This window comes from Mus musculus, chromosome 17 (genome assembly GCF_000001635.26).
Source record: "Mus musculus strain C57BL/6J chromosome 17, GRCm38.p6 C57BL/6J".
Lineage (NCBI taxonomy): Eukaryota > Metazoa > Chordata > Mammalia > Rodentia > Muridae > Mus > Mus musculus.
Genome location: NC_000083.6, coordinates 13,421,532 through 13,439,801, shown reverse-complemented (window position 1 = coordinate 13,439,801; position 18,270 = coordinate 13,421,532). Strand labels below are relative to the sequence as shown.

At 45.0% G+C, this 18,270-nt stretch overlaps 1 non-coding gene across 1 annotated transcript; it reads left to right on the top strand.

Moving 5' to 3' along the window:
• Positions 1–7,662: 7,662 nt before the first annotated feature.
• On the top strand, positions 7,663–7,769 carry Rnu6 (U6 small nuclear RNA). Its single transcript, NR_003027.2, has one exon. It is a non-coding gene; the product is annotated as a U6 small nuclear RNA (small nuclear RNA).
• Positions 7,770–18,270: the final 10,501 nt, after the last annotated feature.

Below are 18,270 nucleotides of genomic sequence, written 5' to 3'. Positions count from 1 at the left end.
CGGGTAGGATGCCTGCCTGCCTCAGTTCTGAATTTTGGCTGCTGTGGCTGGAGCTGCTCTCTGCGGAAAGAGAAGGGCCACAGTGAAAACGCAAGCCGCTCACACACGCTGCAGTGAGAACAGACACCGGGATTAGAGGATGATCATGGGCGAACACAGCAAGGCGTGGAACTCTGAGGGGAATAAGAGGCTCCGTAGCTGGATGTGAGATAGCAAAGCTAAACAATGAAGACTGGGGCTCTGAGGCAGCAGCAGCAGCAGCAGCAGCAGCAGCAGGCCAGTGGATGCCCCAACGCCCCTGAGGAATAGGTAAGGCATTTTTACATAGCCTTATGTCTCACACAGGTAAATGTAACAGACAGCTGTAGCTAAGGACGGCTTCTACCTATTCTACCTATTTCAGGAGAATCTTCTACCTATTTCAGGAGACCACCCAGACCACCTCAAATTATGCGGTAACCAAGAAAGATTGCAGCTACGTCTTGGTGGCTGTGTTAGAGTTAACTCTCTGCCATGGTGCAGGCTGCTCATGCAACTGTGAGAATGACCAGAGCTTAGTACAATTAGCAGCGCTTGAGACACTTGAGGCACTGAGTGACTAAACAGCAGATATTTGAGGTCAGCGGCTAACAAGTCACAAGGCAGGATGGACAGGGCTTCAACACCCCAACTAGGTGGGCCCAGAGAGTAACCAGCCTTTGTCCAGTTTCTGCCATAGTCCCACAAAAGTCGCCAGACAAGGAAGTTCATGGCTTTTCCTCTCTTAGAACCCCCTGCCCTCAGACTTTCTCTCACTTCCCCTAATTTTGTCTTTCCTCGGTTGTCCATTTTCCTGTAATAACTCTTGATGCAGCTTACTTCTGTTTTGCATACCACCACAAGACTACACCTTTAATCTTCTGTCTCAGCTCACCCTTTGGTAACTCTGAGTTCCTGCATGATCATGGGTCATCCACCAATAGATCTCAAAACCTCTGTGCCATTAGGGAGAGAGGGAGGGAGGGAGGGAGGGAGGGAGGGAGGGAGGGAGGGAGGGAGGGAGGGAGGGAGGGAGGGAGGACGGTGCTTTCCCTGCATACGCATGGGAAGGGTACTCTCACAATGACCACAGTGGCTGCTAGGCTCCAGCTCTTTCCAGGGGCAAACTTTACTGTGCCCTCATGGTGACAGTCCTAGGGTGTCTGAGTCATCCAGACCCTATGTGTCTGTGGAGCAGCCTTGTGTGCAGGGACCTGGGTGCTGCTCTTAAAAACTAAGGCCCACTCGAGGGAGGCACTATTTGGTCTCCCTTTTCTTCAGCCTTGCGCAGTAGCATTGGGCTTCCCATCTACTGGCAAAGGACCCAGGACTTGTTTGTCCTGGAACTCACTACTAGACAATTTGAAAGCAGCCCCTGTGCCCCCTCTACTCCCCAAGAGGCTCTGAGGCTCAGCTTGTCCTACCCTCCTATGCATTCGCAAGATTTTCTTAGAATACTATTGCAGGTGTTTCTGCTCCATTTCCAAGTTTCAGAAAGGGAGAAAAGAAAAATCCCGCTAGTGTCGGCTCTAGAATTTGGATTGTCAGCAATGGGGGAGAATTTTGAGTGCCCATGTCCAAGAAGAAAAGGACTGTGTGGCCACCAGGGAGTGACTGATGAGGGCTAGGGCTCCAGTTCATTAAAGGAGACACTGGAGGGAGGCTCTGTGTTGTGCCTTTGGTGGGAGACAGTGAATCACTCTGTCCCAGCGATAGTGCAAAGGCTTTGTGATGACCTTCAGAGCGGTCTTTGAACATTTGAATGACAAACCCTCCCCCCTCCCTCTCTCCCTCCCTCCCTCCTTCCCTCCCTCCCTCAATTCTTCTCCTTTCTTTTCTCCTTCTCTCCCCACCTCTCATTCTTTTTCCTGCTAAGGACTGAGTCCAGGGCGTTGTGCATGCTAGATAAAGGCTCTACCAGTGAACTATTTCCAAGCCCTTCTTTTAATCTTTCAAATTTGAGGCAGGATCGCACTAACTTGCTGAGAATGGCCTTGAACTCACTCTGTAGTGCAGGCTGGCCTTGGACTTTCCCAGTGTCCGGAACTGTGGGTGTGTACTGCCGCACCTCAGCCCTGTTTCTTTTCTGTATTGTATGCGAACAGAATTATACAAAGGCCAATGGAAGTCCTATCCTCAGAGCTGTAACCTTCAGGAAAGCCGCCCATGTGATTAGCAGAGGCTTTCTGTTTTGTTTTGGGTCAGACTGTTCCATTTTGTGAGAAAGGATCTTATATTGCTCTGACTGTACTAGAACTAACTCTCTATAGACAGGCTGGCCTCTAACGCACAGAGATCTGCAAGGCTCTCCTTCTCAAGTGCTAGGAGAAAACATGATAGAAGTAGAAAAAAATCTCTTATGATGTCCTCTATGAATGAAAATTGTGAAAAGTTCCTGATTAGATAGAAACCTTTCCGTCTCCAAGAGAGAATACGCAGTTTAACTGTGGCTTCATAGAATGAACTGGGTAGTGTTCCTTCTGTTCCTATTTTCTGGAATAGCTTGAAGAGTATTGGCATTAGGTCTTCTTCAAAGGTCTGATAGTATTCTGCACTAAAACCATCTAGAAAATTGTGCATTTCATCCAGATTTTCCAGAATATCGGCTTTTGTAGGATCTGATGATTTTTTTTTTAATTTCCTCAGTTTCTGTTGTTATGTCTCCCTTTTCCTTTCTGATTTTGTTAATTTGGATACTGTCTCTGTGCCCTCTGGTTAGCCTGGCTAAGAGTTTATCTATCTTGTTGATTTTCTCAAAGAACCAGCTCCTGGTTTGGTTGATTCTTTGTATAGTTCTTTTTGCTTCTACTTGGTTGATTTTAGTCCCGAGTTTGATTATTTTCTGCCGTCTACTCCTCTTGGGTGAATTTGCTTCTTTTTGTTCTAGAGCTTTCAGATATGCTGTTAAGCTGCTAGTGTAAGCTCTCTCCAGTTTCTTTTTGGAGGCACTCAGAGCTTTGAGTTTTCCTCTTAGCATTGCTTTCATTGTGTCCCATAAGTTTGAGTATGTTGTGCCTTCATTTTCATTAAATTCTAAAAAAGTCTTTAATGTCTTTATTTCTTCCTTCACCAAGTTACCATTGAGTAGGGCATTGTTCAGCTTTCATGTGTATGTGGGCTTTCTGTTGTTTTTGTTGCAATTGAAGACCAGCCTTAATCTGTGGTGATCTGATAGGATGCATGAGATTATTTCAGTCTTGTATTTGTTGAGGCCTGTTTTGTGACTGATTCTATGGTCAGTTTTGGAGAAAATACCATGATGTGCTGTGAAGAAGGTGTATTCTTCTGTTTTAGGGTGAGATGTTCTATAGATATCTGTTAAATCCATTTGGTCCATGACTTCTGTTAGTTGCACTGTGTCTCTGTTTAGTTTGTGTTTCCAGAATCTGTCCATTGCTGAGAGTGGGGTGTTGCAGTCTCCCACTATTACTGTGTGAGGTGCAGGTTGTGCTTTGAGTTTTAGTAGAGTCTCTTTTATGAATGTGGGTGCCCTTGCGTTTGGAACGTAGATATTCAGAATTGAGTTCTTCTTGGTAGATTTTTCCTTTGATGAGTATGAAGTGTTCTTCCTTATCCTTTTTGATAACTTTTGGTTGAAAGTTGATTTTATTCAATATTAGAATGGCCACCCCAGCTTGTTTCTTGGAACCATTTGCTTGGAAAATTGTTTTCCAGCCCTTTACTCTGAGGTAGTGTCTGTCTTTGACACTGAGGTGCATTTCCTGTATGCAGCAAAATGCTGGGTCCTGTTTACATATCCAGTCTGTTATTCTATGTCTTTTTATTGGGGAATTGAGTCCATTGCTATTAAGAGATATTAATGAATAGTGATTGTTGCTTCCTGTCATTTTTATGTTATTTCTATATTTATGTGTCTATCTTTTGGGGGGGTTGTTGAAAGAGGATTATTTTCTTGCTTTTTCTAGGGTGTATTTCCCTCCTTGTGCTTGAGTTTTCCATCTATTATCCTTTGTAGTGCTGGATTAGTGGAAAGATATTGTGCAAATTTGGTTTTGTCATGGCATATCTTGGTTTCTCCATCTATTGTAAATGAGAGTTCTGCTGGGTGTAGTAGCCTAGGCTGGCATTTGTGTTCTCTTAGGGTCTATATAATATCTGCCCAGGATTCTGGCTTGCATAGTCTCTGGTGAGAAGTCTGGTGTAATTCTGATAGGTCTGCCTTCATATATTACCTGACCTTTTTCCCTTACTGCTTTTAATATTCTTTCTTGGTTTTGTGCATTTGGTGTTTTGACTATTATGTGAGGGGAGGGATTTCTTTTCTGGTCCAATATATTTGGAGTTCTGTAGGCCTCTTGGATGGTATGGGCATCTCTTTCTTTACGTTAGGGAAGTTTTCTTCTATCATTTTGTTGAAGATATTTACTTGCCCTTTAAGTTGGGAATCTTTACTCTCTTCTATACCTATTATCCTTAGGTTTGGTCATCTCATTGTGTCCTGGATTTCCTGGATGTTTTGGGTTAGGAGCTTTTTGCTTTTTACATTTTCTTTGACTGTTGTGTCAATGTTTTCTGTGGTATCTTCTGCACCTGAGATTCTCACTTCTATCTCTTGTATTCTGTTGGTGATGCTTGCATCTATGACTCCTGACTTCTTTCCTAGGTTTTCTATCTCCAAGGTTGTCTCCCTTTTTGATTTCTTTATTGTTTCTATTTCCATTTTTAGATCTTGGATGGTTTTGTTCAATTCCTTCACCTGTTTGGTTGTGTTTTCCTGTAATTCTTTAAGGGATTTTCGTGTTTCCTCTTTAAGGGCTTTAAGCTGTTTACCTGTGATCTCCTGTATTTCTTTAAGGGAGTTATTTATGTCCTTCTTAAAGTTCTCTATAACCATCATGAGATGTGATTTTAAATCAGAGTCTTGCTTTTCTGGTGTGTTGGGGTTTCCAGTGTTCGCTGTGGTGGGAGAACTGGGTTCTGGTGATGCCAAGGAGCCTTGGTTTCTATTGCTTATGTTCTTGCTCTTGCCTCTTGCTACCTGGATATCTCTGGTGTTAGTTGGTCTTGCAGTCTCTGACTGTGGCTTGTCCCTCCTGCAAGCCTGTGTGTCAGTACTCCTGGGAGACCAGTTCTCTCTTGGAGGAATTTGGGTATAGACATCTTTGGCACAGGGTCAGATCCGGGGTGCAGACAGAAACCAGAAGGATCCTGTCCCCGGCTGTTCCTTGGTTCCTGTGCCCTGATGGCTCTGGGTGTGTCCCTCTTGCGCCAGAAATTTGAGCAGAAGTGGTGGACTTACCTGTGCTCACAGGTGAGTCTGCACTCCTGGGACACCAGTTCTCTCCAGAAGGAATTTGGGAATGGACAGTTGTGGCACAGGATCAGCTCCGGGCGCAGACGGAAACAGTAAGGATCCTGTCTCAGGCCGCTCCTAGGTTCCTGTGACCTGAGGACTCCGGGTGGGTCCCTCTGAGCAGAAGTGGTGGACTTACCTGCGCTCACAGGCTTGTCAACACTCCTGGGAAACCTGCTCTCTCCCAGTGGTATTTGGGTATAGAGCGCTGTGGCACAGGATCAGCCCTGTCTTAGTTTGTTATCTGTTGCTGTGATACAACCTTCTGACCTAAAGCAGCTTGGGGAAGACAGGGTTTATTTCAGCTCACACTGGTACCACAGCCCATCATTAAGAGAAGTCAGGGCAGGAACCACGGAGAGTCACTGACTTGCTCTCTAGATCATATTTATGTTCTCTCTCTGATTCTCTCTGTCACTCTCCATCTCTGTGTGTCTCTGTCACTCTCTCTCTCCATGTGTGTGTGCTCACCTGCTATCCTGGCATTCACAGGGATCCACCTGCTGCTACCCCCACCAGGCAACAATAAGACTACCACCACAATTTTTGAACCATATTTGCACAAGCTTTATTCAGTACTGGCCAGGATGATAGACACTGGCCAGATCCATTCCTGGGATGCCCAGAAAATGGCTGGAGATCATGTTAGTGAAGTGCTTATATAGGCATAGCCTATAAAGCTATAGACTTCCTCCATCCCTTTTCCAATGGGGGCAAGCATACAGCCTGAAATGCCTCCTGCCTGCATACCTCCCACCTACATTTGATCAAGCCCATCCTATGCAGTTGGGGCAACCAACATTATTTACATTTCTGTTTTGATCTCTTAAGCACAGTCATTTAGCCTTAAAGCATGACTTCAGCCCTCATACTGCCTCAGCTTTCAGAGTGCTGGTATTAAAGGTGTGTGCCACTGTGAGAAGTTTTCTGTTGTTATTGTTTATTTGTTTCTATTTTGTTGTAATTTTTTATTTCTATCAAAGGTATCTAGCCCACCAGGGGGCCGCTATTGCATAATTTCACCCTGTAAAACTTTTATGCAGGTATTAAAATCTCCCCCAACTAAGAAGATGTTTTTGTATAAAGACCCCACTGCATTCCCAGAGCTTGGTGGTCCTACTCAGGCCATTCCAACCTTCCTTCATTTCTTTTGTACCATTCATTTGAAACTAGCAGCTGAGAAAGATTGTGAGGTCAGCTCACAGCCAATGGAGGAAAAGACACAGTCACCACGTGGGCTAGAACCGAACCACTTGCGCTTCCTGTCCCACCCTCACCCATGCTTGCTGGTCCTGTTTGGTTTCTGCAGCACACTAGCACACTTGTTTTTTTGTTTGTTTGTTTGTTTGCTTGTTTTGTTTTTTTGAGACAGGGCTTCTCTGTGTAGCCCTGGCTATCCTGGATTTCACTCTGTAGACCAGGCTGGCCTCGAACTCAGAACTCTGCTTGCCTCTGCCTCCCGAGTGCTTTGGTTAAAGCACACTTCTTACAAAAAGAAATTGCCTTGCTGGGTTGCTTTAAGTGTGTGTGACCTTTGCTTCCAATGGCACTGTGCCCAGCACAGCTGCCTTACTCAGGCAGCCCAGGCCCACCTGCCAGGGAGCCAATTTATTGTTCTCAACATTATCTTTTTTGAGGTAGGGTCTTTCACTGAGCCTGGAGCTCACTGGCTAGGCTAGCTGGCTGGCAAGCCACAAGAATCCTGTCTGTGTCCCGAAGTGCTGGAATTACAGGCCAGCTTCTGTGCCAAGCTTTTTATACGATTTTTGGGGATCTGAACTCAGGTTCTCAAGATTGCATGGCGAGCACACTTTATGCCCAGCCTTTCATGGCATGTGATTTTGTTTTGTTTAGGTTTTTTTTTAACTTTATTTGATCAACATGAAATAATACAATAAGCTATGTCTTCTAACCAGCAGGCAGCCAGCCAGGAGCCATGTGTAGCAGTGTTAGAAGCTGCAGCAGGCATGTGGGTAATTGTGGGGAGCTTTTAGGAACAGCTAGGGAGCTGTGTGGAGCTGCAGAGATGCAGAGGAGCCTGGAGGAACAGACCAGTGCTGTGGGCTGGGAGGAGCCCCCCTCACAGGTACTTGCTCAACGGCTCCACGACCATAAGCCTTGAATAAGTTACATGGACATTTTACAAATGGCACAGGATTGATTATGTCTGCTGCCAGAAGCCTCATGTCGATAAGGAGAGAGCTGGCCAAAAGGTAAAGTATGCTAGCTCCATACAGTGCAATAGCCACGTAGTCTCACAGAGAAAGAGGCAGGCCTGCATCATATCCAAATATGGCCAAGAATTTTATTAAATTAAAATGCAAACAGCAGTGCTCGCTTCGGCAGCACATATACTAAAATTGGAACGATACAGAGAAGATTAGCATGGCCCCTGCGCAAGGATGACACGCAAATTCGTGAAGCGTTCCATATTTTTAAAACCAGTAAGGGAGAAAGGTCAAGTAACATATAAAGGAAGGCCTATCAGAATTACACCAGACTTTTCACCAGAGACTATGAAAGCCAGAAGAGCCTGGACAGATGTTATACAGACACTAAGAGAACACAAATGCCAGCCCAGGCTACTATACCTGGCCAAACTCTCAATTACCATAGATGGAGAAACCAAAGTATTCCACGACAAAAACAAATTCACACAATATCTTTCCACGAATCCAGCCCTTCAAAGGATAATGACAGAAAAGAAGCAATACAAGGACGGAAATCACGCCCTAGAACAACCAAGAAACTAATCATTCAACAAACCAAAAAGAAGACAGCCACAAGAACAGAATGCCAACTCTAACAACAAAAATAAAAGGAAGCAACAATTACTTTTCCTTAATATCTCTTAATATCAATGGACTCAATTCCCCAATAAAAAGACATAGACTAACAGACTGGCTACACAAACAGGACCCAACATTCTGCTGCTTACAGGAAACCCATCTCAGGGAAAAAGACAGACACTACCTCAGAGTGAAAGGCTGGAAAACAATTTTCCAAGCAAATGGACTGAAGAAACAAGCTGGAGTAGCCATTTTAATATCGGATAAAATCGACTTCCAACCCAAAGTTATCAAAAAAGACAAGGAGGGACACTTCATACTCATCAAAGGTAAAATCCTCCAAGAGGAACTCTCAATTCTGAATATCTACGCACCAAATGCAAGGGCAGCCACATTCATCAGAGACACTTTAGTAAAGCTCAAAGCATACATTGCACCTCACACAATAATAGTGGGAGACTTCAACACGCCACTTTCTTCAAAGGACAGATTGTGGAAACAGAAACTAAACAGGGACACAGTGAAACTAACAGAAGTTATGAAACAAATGGACCTGACAGATATCTACAGAACATTTTATCCTAAAACAAAAGGATATACCTTCTTCTCAGCACCTCACGGGACCTTCTCCAAAATTGACCATATAATTGGTCACAAAACAGGCCTCAATAGATACAAAAATATTGAAATTGTCCCATGTATCCTATCAGACGACCATGGCCTAAGACTGATCTTCAATAACAACATAAATAATGGAAAGCCAACATTCACGTGGAAACTGAATAACACTCTTCTCAATGATACCTTGGTCAAGGAAGGAATAAAGAAAGAAATTAAAGACTTTTTAGAGTTTAATGAAAATGAAGCCACAATGTACCCAAACCTATGGGACACAATGAAAGCATTTCTAAGAGGGAAACTCATAGCTCTGAGTGTCTCCAAGAAGAAACGGGAGACAGCACATACTAGTAGCTTGACAACACATCTAAAAGCCCTGGAAAAAAAGGAAGCAAATTCACCCAAGAGGAGTAGACGGCAGGAAATAATCAAACTCAGGGGTGAAATCAACCAAGTGGAAACAAGAAGAACTATTCAAAGAATTAACCAAACGAGGAGTTGGTTCTTTGAGAAAATCAACAAGATAGATAAACCCTTAGCTAGACTCACTAAAGGGCACAGGGACAAAATCCTAATTAACAAAATCAGAAATGAAAAGGGAGACATAACAACAGATCCTGAAGAAATCCAAAACACCATCAGATCCTTCTACAAAAGGCTATACTCAACAAAACTGGAAAACCTGGATGAAATGGACAAATTTCTGGACAGATACCAGGTACCAAAGTTGAATCAGGATCAAGTTGATCATCTAAACAGTCCCATATCACCTAAAGAAATAGAAGCAGTTATTAATAGTCTCCCAACCAAAAAAAGCCCAGGACCAGATGGGTTTAGTGCAGAGTTCTATCAGACCTTCAAAGAAGATCTAATTCCAGTTCTGCACAAACTATTTCACAAAATAGAAGTAGAAGGTACTCTACCCAACTCATTTTATGAAGCCACTATTACTCTGATACCTAAACCACAAAAAGACCCAACAAAGATAGAGAACTTCAGACCAATTTCTCTTATGAATATCGATGCAAAAATCCTCAATAAAATTCTCGCTAACCGAATCCAAGAACACATTAAAGCAATCATCCATCCTGACCAAGTAGGTTTTATTCCAGGGATGCAGGGATGGTTTAATATACGAAAATCCATCAATGTAATCCATTATATAAACAAACTCAAAGACAAAAACCACATGATCATCTCGTTAGATGCAGAAAAAGCATTTGACAAGATCCAACACCCATTCATGATAAAAGTTTTGGAAAGATCAGGAATTCAAGGCCCATACCTAAACATGATAAAAGCAATCTACAGCAAACCAGTAGCCAACATCAAAGTAAATGGAGAGAAGCTGGAAGCCATCCCACTAAAATCAGGGACTAGACAAGGCTGCCCACTTTCTCCCTACCTTTTCAACATAGTACTTGAAGTATTAGCCAGAGCAATTCGACAACAAAAGGAGATCAAGGAGATACAAATTGGAAAAGAGGAAGTCAAAATATCACTTTTTGCAGATGATATGATAGTATATATAAGTGACCCTAAAAATTCTACCAGAGAACTCCTAAACCTGATAAACAGCTTCGGTGAAGTAGCTGGATATAAAATAAACTCAAACAAGTCAATGGCCTTTCTCTATACAAAGAATAAACAGGCTGAGAAAGAAATTAGGGAAACAACACCCTTCTCAATAGTCACAAATAATATAAAATATCTTGGCGTGACTCTAACTAAGGAAGTGAAAGATCTGTATGATAAAAACTTCAAATCTCTGAAAAAAGAAATTAAGGAAGATCTCAGAAGATGGAAAGATCTCCCATGCTCATGGATTGGCAGGATCAACATTGTAAAAATGGCTATCTTGCCAAAAGCAATCTACAGATTCAATGCAATCCCCATCAAAATTCCAACTCAATTCTTCAACGAATTGGAAGGAGCAATTTGCAAATTTGTCTGGAATAACAAAAAACCTAGGATAGCAAAAAGTCTTCTCAAGGATAAAAGAACTTCTGGCGGAATCACCATGCCAGACCTAAAGCTTTACTACAGAGCAATTGTGATAAAAACTGCATGGTACTGGTATAGAGACAGACAAGTAGACCAATGGAATAGAATTGAAGACCCAGAAATGAACCCACACACCTATGGTCACTTGATCTTCGACAAGGGAGCTAAAACCATCCAGTGGAAGAAAGACAGCATTTTCAACAATTGGTGCTGGCACAACTGGTTGTTATCGTGTAGAAGAATGCGAATCGATCCATACTTATCTCCTTGTACTAAGGTCAAATCTAAGTGGATCAAGGAACTTCACATAAAACCAGAGACACTGAAACTTATAGAGGAGAAAGTGGGGAAAAGCCTTGAAGATATGGGCACAGGGGAAAAATTCCTGAACAGAACAGCAATGGCTTGTGCTGTAAGATCGAGAATTGACAAATGGGACCTAATGAAACTCCAAAGTTTCTGCAAGGCAAAAGACACCGTCAATAAGACAAAAAGACCACCAACAGATTGGGAAAGGATCTTTACCTATCCTAAATCAGATAGGGGACTAATATCCAACATATATAAAGAACTCAAGAAGGTGGACTTCAGAAAATCAAATAACCCCATTAAAAAATGGGGCTCAGAACTGAACAAAGAATTCTCACCTGAGGAATACCGAATGGCAGAGAAGCACCTGAAAAAATGTTCAACATCCTTAATCATCAGGGAAATGCAAATCAAAACAACCCTGAGATTCCACCTCACACCAGTCAGAATGGCTAAGATCAAAAATTCAGGTGACAGCAGATGCTGGCGTGGATGTGGAGAAAGAGGAACACTCCTCCATTGTTGGTGGGAGTGCAGGCTTGTACAACCACTCTGGAAATCAGTCTGGCGGTTCCTCAGAAAATTGGACATAGTACTACCGGAGGATCCAGCAATACCTCTCCTGGGCATATATCCAGAAGATGCCCCAACTGGTAAGAAGGACACATGCTCCACTATGTTCATAGCAGCCTTATTTATAATAGCCAGAAGCTGGAAAGAACCTAGATGCCCCTCAACAGAGGAATGGATACAGAAAATGTGGTACATCTACACAATGGAGTACTACTCAGCTATTAAAAAGAATGAATTTATGAAATTCCTAGCCAAATGGATGGACCTGGAGGGCATCATCCTGAGTGAGGTAACACATTCACAAAGAAACTCACACAATATGTACTCACTGATAAGTGGATATTAGCCCCAAACCTAGGATACCCAAGATATAAGATATAATTTGCTAAACACATGAAACTCAAGAAGAATGAAGACTGAAGTGTGGACACTATGCCCCTCCTTAGATTTGGGAACAAAACACCCATGGAAGGAGTTACAGAGACAAAGTTTGGAGCTGAGATGAAAGGATGGACCATGTAGAGACTGCCATATCCAGGGATCCACCCCATAATCAGCATCCAAACGCTGACACCATTGCATACACTAGCAAGATTTTATCGAAAGGACCCAGATGTAGCTGTCTCTTGTGAGACTATGCCGGGGCCTAGCAAACACAGAAGTGGATGCTCACAGTCAGCTAATGGATGGATCATAGGGCTCCCAATGGAGGAGCTAGAGAAAGTAGCCAAGGAGCTAAAGGGATCTGCAACCCTATAGGTGGAACAACATTATGAACTAACCAGTACCCCGGAGCTCTTGACTCTAGCTGCATATATATCAAAAGATGGCCTAGTCAGCCATCACTGGAAAGAGAGGCCCATTGGACTTGCAAACTTTATATGCCCCAGTACAGGGGAACACCAGGGCCAAAAAGGGGGAATGGGTGGGCAGGGGAGTGGGGGTGGGTGGATATGGGGGACTTTTGGTATAGCATTGGAAATGTAAATGAGCTAAATACCTAATAAAAAATGGAAAAAAAAAAGCAAACAGCAGAAAAGGTATAGAACAATCTGACTACTATTATAAACAGGCGAACCTGTCTATGAGTTAAGAGGCAAACAGCCAGTCAGACAGAGGTCAGTACCACAAAATACAGCCTTGGCCTTCGGCCTGTCTGCAAATGTCAGTGGAACACAAACTCTCCCTGCCTCCCAGGCTTCAGCCATAGGGTGCTGGCTGGTTTTCTAGTCTCTCATCTGACACCCCCTCACCACTACTGCCATCATCCAGGCTTGCTGGGAGTCCCAGGCTCTCTCAGATTGTTTCAGTGGCTTGAAACATCCTTCAAGTTCAAACCTAGATACCAGTTCTCCAGACCAAGTCCAGATCCTTCTGCAGGAACAACCAAAGCTGTAAGCCTTGTGGTAAGGAGATGCAGACCACAGCACCGGCCCTGTTAACACTGCCTCCCATCAGTGGGAAGTCTGTGAAACCAAAGATCAAGACGATCCACATTTTGTCTCTGGCCTCTTGTCACAACACTGGCGCCTAATGCCAATGTGTGCGCAAAGAAAGCATTCAGGGAAGAAGGCCAATGCAGGGAAACAAGGGTCCCACAGAGAAGCCCTCGAGACAGAAAGGAATTGCTGCAGCAGCTTGCGCCAGCATCCCTGGTAGAAGCCCAACACAGTACAGATTTTGTGTTTTATGGCTTTAAAATATATTCTGCAAACGTGACTCCAGTAGTACAAACTGGTTTCAGGTGATGGATGAACATGGGCTTCTGATCAAAGTCTGTGAACTGAGTGTGTGGTCTTTGAATGAGCTGAAAGATGTTATGGGCATACTGAGTGTGATAGAGTACTAAGTCTGGTGGGAGTAGTGAGTGTGATGGGGTACTGAGTGTGTGACAGTACTCAGTCTGGTGGGAGTACTGAGTGTATTGAGTATTGAGTGAGTATAATGGGAGTACTGTGTCTGGTGGGAGTACTGAGTATGATAGAGTACTAAGTGTATGGGAGTACTGAGTGGGATAAGAGTACTGAGTATGAGGAAGTACTGAGGAAGACAGAATCTGTTGATCATTACAGGCAGCCTTCTACATACCACAGATTTATGGAGTGAGTTAATACTGTGTTTTCAGAGTTTCCTGGCTCTCCCTTCCTCTGAGTGGCTAGTGACAATGGAGTAGACACAGTGGGCAGTCCCTCTGAGCTAGTGCACATAGTATGGCTCCTCTGGCAGGGGAAGCCTGACCCTTGGGTCCCACCTGGAAGGAGCTTGGCACGTTAGACTTTCCCCACCCTGAAGCCCCCATGGCTGGTACAGGCACCTTGCTCTCGCACATGTCAGGCCTGGCCTGTCCACAGGCACAGGTCTGGTGTTATGTGACTCTTCTCTGAACACCCTGCCTGGGGGGACTTTCCTCTGTGGCTGGATGTACGGCTCAGACTGACGCTCTTCTTCATCACTCCTTCCCTCCCAGAGTTTGGGAACGTTTTGTTTAAGGATAGAATTGGGGAGAGGGAAAGTAGACTTTGTTTTTTAGATTTGGTGGTGATTGGAAAGAAAGCTGGTCCTGGTGACACCTACCAGTGACTTAAGTCTGAACTTCCTGTCTTATCAACAGAAAGGAGAAACGCCTCTCCCCCACAGCACAGAACCATCATCAATGGAAACATGGCAGATTGGTTTCTCTGGGCTCAGTCCAGAAGCAATCAAGCTGCAGCCTGGAGCTTCCCACTGAAGATGACATTTTTGAAATTGCTTAGTCTTCTTCCGAGGAGCCTAGGGAGGTTGTTTCTCCAGAAGGAGCCCTGGAGGTCACACCCACCCTTAGAGCCTTCCCGTGAATGAAGCCCAGGGGCCATCCATGACCTCACTAGTCTTAGCCCTTATTAGCTCTTATTGCCTCAGTGTTATTGAGAGATACGACTGGCTAAACGTACTTTGGACAGCAGGCATTTGGCACCCAGCACCAGAACGAAGTCCCAGGGTGCTGTGTCCCTCCAAGGACATCAAAGGTGGGCTCTAGGGTCTGGAGGGAGGTATATAGAGGACCTGGGGCTCCACAAAACACTACAACCTTGTAGTTGCTGAGGGAGACGGGCAAGCCATGGTGTGACTGAAGTGGGGGCTGTCTAGGATACATAGAGACAGATTTCTGCTTCCCATGGGCAAGTGTTCTTTCCCAGCCAGGGCTGAACCTGACACACAGATAGCAATAGTCTCCCTTCCTACTAAGAATTAGGAAGCTCACTGTCATTTCTCAGTCTCCTGTGAATGTGTATGGGATATCACAGGCAAAACCAACCTGTCAGGTGATAACAGATCTGTTAGGGAGAAGCCTGAATGGCAATGGCCAGCATTGGTTGTGACCTGGCCTGGGCCCTCCGTGAGAAACAAAGGCTGTGGAGGGGTGAATCAGAGGTAGGGACATCAGGGACCTGGCTTTAGACCTTTAAAAGTCCACGGGATGGCAGACAGGCAGAGAGAGTAGGTTAGAGCTGGGGATGGCTCCATCTACATTGCTGACTTGGAAGTGTTTTTCTCTAGGTCCTGGTACTTTCAGAGGTCAAACGGTTGTAATCTCAGCGGCCAACCCTGTGCGTGACTTCATCCCTATTGAATCAGGGGCCACCTGTGATCTGAGGGTAGCAGAACACCTGGATATTAAACCTCACCTGAGCAGCATGGGGTGCGGCGGCATAGGCTGTGTAGGGGTGTGTAGTTGGTGGTGAGGCTGCTCTTTCAACACAAAATGGGGAAGAGTTGAGACTGAGACTGCATATCCATCACTGTTTCCTTGGAGCCTGGGTGCAGCAGAAGTCAGCGGGGCAGTGAGGGAAAGCATAATCTTCATACATGTTCAAGGACAGCAGGCTTCCATCTCAGCTGTGGCTCTTCTTGTCTCTCAATTATCAGCAAAGGAGTGAATCTGGCACATGGAAGGAGGGGTGAAAGGTAAGAGAATGAGGGCGGATGGAAGGCTTTCTGGAGCCACTGGGGGATGGACCAAACCCTGGGAACTCAACCCCTTCCTCCTTTGCACCGAGAGCTGTATGTGCAGGTACATGTAGAGATTCATAAGATCTATACACACACATGCACACAGACACACATAGACACACTCATACATGCACATACACACAGATGAACATGCACAGAGATACACAGATAAACACACAAGGACACAGGCACACAGACTAACACACAGTGGCTACTCAATCAAGAGAGGGGGCATGAGTTCAGAAGCTTAGCTCATACAACCTAAAAGACTTAAAGGTCAGGGAAAGCTGGAAACATTTGAAACAGGCTGCGTATAGGTGAGGACTGCATAGAGAGAAATGGCCGGTGCACGGGGCTGGTGGCCTCACTGTGATCTGAGCCCCGTTCTCATTCTGTTTCCCAAAGCTGACTTTCAACCTCCTCTTGGGAAGTGCAATAGCTTATTGTGCCACAGAGGCGGTCTTATCAATGCCAGCTATAAGCTAACCCCGCCCCCCCCCCGTGGGGGGGGGGTTAAAGGGCCATCTGGCTTACTTGAAGTCACATGACTGAGTCCACAATGTCCAACACATACCCAGGACTCCTGCCCAGTCCAGACACAGACTATCCAGGGCTGGTGTGAAGAATGATCCCTGACTCATCATAAAAGCACTGGAGACCCAGACTACTCCAAGCCAGGGGGATTTACTTAGTTTTGGTTTCTCAGAAGTCATGACAAGAAGCAAAAATGCCTGGTGTACCAATTGGGCACAAACCCGTCTAACATAAACACATATCCTTGCTTATCTAAATGCCTCATTGGCTGAATTCTTCATGGAGGAACAATCTCTCCTGTATTGCCAACAAAGCCCTCACCTCCAAAGCTCCCATTCTCCTGGGGCTTGGAATCCCTTTTCCTTTTTCTGCTGGGTGGGCCGAGCCACACAGCAGATTGTAATAGAGTTACAATGTAACACTAAGACAAACTAAAATGTGCCTAAACGAGCAGGTGCCAGCTGCTGGCTCCGGAAGACAGGGGCCTAATATCTCCTACTTATTTGTGATTCTTTGGTGATACTGAAAATGGACCATAATGATTTAATTTCTACAGCTGTTTGAGAGCCCATGGGGTGTGTGCGTCTCATCTGGGGGCTCTGACATCACCTGTGGGGTGATGCACACCCTCTGTAGATGACATCCAGATGTGAAAGCCAGCCCCTCCCACAGCCCCTGCAGTGAGAGCAGAGCTCCTGCCTTCCCTTGTGACTCACAATCCTGCCTGCTCTCAATGCACAGCCTCAGCCTGACTTCTTCCTCAGCTGAGTTCAGTGTCCAGCCTGACATTTTTCCTCCGCTGAGTGGATGCTCGCCTCCTTGTGCTGTCTCGGCCATCTCAGCCTTGGGAATCTGCTAGGCAGTACGACGAAAAGGGACAGAGCAAATGGGATGGGCAGGTATGGCCAGGTATGTGTTTGTTAGCCTTAGAGGAGGCAGTTGATGAGCTAGTCCTGCTGGCCACCCAAGCACAAGCCCCAAACCACAAGTTCAGGCTGGGAGGAGGGGTCTGGCTTGGTGGAAGTGGCAGACCATTTCCATATCTAAGGTAGAGAATTCAGGAGACATTTGCTAACCAACAAAGCTGTCTACCAGAGTTCACCTGGGCTCCAGGAGGGACCTGGGGATCATGGTAAATAGCCCAACCAAAAGGTGTTTCCCATCCACCTGCCCCAAGCAGATAACCCAGGGCCTGCGGGAAGGAGAATTGGTAGAGGAGGCCCAGGCTGCACAAGCTGGCCCTTCCACTTCAGTGTTTCTGTACCTGGGCTGGTGCGTTCTTTCCCGGCATCTGGGTAAATCCCTGGGCGGTGGTGTGGACAGATGCCTTCGAGAATCAGGGTGAACATAGATCGTGAACGCAGGTGAGCCATAAAAATGAGGTAACTCCTCTGACTTGGCCTGTGTCTGATGGTTGGAAGGAGGCCAGACATGTGACCTAAGACAGGACCCTGGCCAATTCCCCACCGACCAGTGCAGAAGGGGACTGCTCACACTCAGGGGGCTGTCTCAGTTTATTTTGCAAAATTCTTCCTAAGAAAACTTACTTTTGAAGTATTGTCTCCTTAAGAACATTTTTCTTTGTAAAACTAGATGATCTTAGAGGATAGACTAGTATACAGCTCCATCAGACATGGACAAGTTTGCATCTTTTCCTATGGAAGTTCAGCTGCTCAGAGGAGAACTTGATGAGTCAGACCTTAGAGCCACTGTATGTGGGTATGTGCACACAGTAAGTGGACACAGACATGTGCACCTATATAAAGTGAATATGCAATGCAATATGCTTTGCAGATGCATATATTTATAATATATCCATGTGTACATATGGAAATTAACTTTTCCCATGTTTTTCAAACCAGGTACTATTTATTTCCTTGTTAATTTTATGTGTATGGGTGTTTTGCCCCTATGTATATCTGTGTGTCATGTACATATGTAGAACCCTTGAGGCCAGAAGTGTGTATTGGATCCCCTGGAACTGGAGTTGCAGTCTGTCCCGAGCCATGGGTGCTGGGAATCAAGCCCTGATCCTCTGGAAGAGCAGCAAATGGTCTTAACCACTGACTATCTCCCCAGCCGTAGACACTACGTTTTAGTAGGAGCCTCTATAACTGGCCT